Source organism: Lactuca saligna, chromosome 5 (assembly GCF_052625555.1).
Source record: "Lactuca saligna cultivar CGN05327 chromosome 5, ASM5262555v1, whole genome shotgun sequence".
In the NCBI taxonomy this organism is placed as follows: Eukaryota; Viridiplantae; Streptophyta; class Magnoliopsida; order Asterales; family Asteraceae; genus Lactuca; species Lactuca saligna.
In genome coordinates, this window is record NC_136421.1 from 299,107,500 (window position 1) to 299,108,646 (window position 1,147).

The 1,147-nt window shown below is 30.4% G+C and overlaps 1 non-coding gene across 1 annotated transcript; it reads right to left on the reverse strand.

Moving 5' to 3' along the window:
* Positions 1 to 380: 380 nt before the first annotated feature.
* LOC144998956 (U6 spliceosomal RNA) lies at positions 381 to 482 on the reverse strand. The gene has a single exon (XR_013660488.1). It is a non-coding gene; the product is annotated as a U6 spliceosomal RNA (small nuclear RNA).
* Positions 483 to 1,147: the final 665 nt, after the last annotated feature.

A 1,147-nucleotide genomic window follows, 5' to 3' on the forward strand; every position in this document is an offset into this window, starting at 1 on the left:
GGATGTCTATTATCAATTATTTTATAAAAAACAAAACCACAACATGAACTAAGAAACTGAAGTTGCAAAATGAATAAAAAAATCAGCACATAAACAAATACATACATACTATATACAACACATGAACAGAAGTTTATAAAGCATGAAACGTAATGACAGGAAAAGTAAAAAACTTAAAGGAGACTTTATAGAAAGAAAGATCACCCTTACTTGCCATAAATGGTTGAAGACATTAACAAGAAGATCAATCTGACCATAGAATCCATATGTTGTCTAATCATGACTTCAGTAGATGAACTACTGAAACGTAAGAATTGCAATTGAACTCTATTAGCATTTGAAAAGGGAATTAGGGTTCCAGAGAAGACGACGAAGGGTTAAAAAATATTTTGAACCATTTCTCGATTTGTGTGATCCTTGCGCAGGGGCCATGCTAATCTTCTCTATATCGTTCCAATTTTATCGGATGTCCCCAAATGGACGACTATAGATGAACAGCTTCGCCATATAGAGGAGTAGCAGGTTATATGGGACGACGCGAGTTCTAAACAAAGTAGTTTACTGTTGATGGTCATATATTCTCAATGTCTTTAAAATTAGGGTTAATGACTTAGGAGGGTAATAAAGTTTCCAGTTTGTCTGTATTAGGTCACTAAGGTTTTTTTGTGCGTATCAGACCAATATGGTTGTTATTACCGTTTAGAAATAGTCATTTTTAACCGTTAAAAACGGTTAAAAATAACTATTTCTAAACGGTAATAACAACCATATTGGTCTGATACGCACAAAAAAACCTTAGTGATCTAATACAGACAAACTGAAAACCTTATTACCCTCCTAAATCATTATCCCATTAAAAGCTCGTATGTTTTTTTTAAAAACCAAAAACATTTAAAAATATACCACCACTATTTAAAAGTAACAATTTTATTGTTTAAAACAGGTAAAAAGTAACAATTTTATCGTTTCTAATCCCATAGATGTATAGACTTTTCTAAAATCCCATGTGTAAACCATTGTCACTTTATTCTCATTTCAACCAATAATTTTTGTTTTTCTTTTGTCGTGTTATATTCAAGAAAAGTCATAGTTGTATTGCTAAAGAACCTTTTATTTATATATATATATATATATATATATATATATA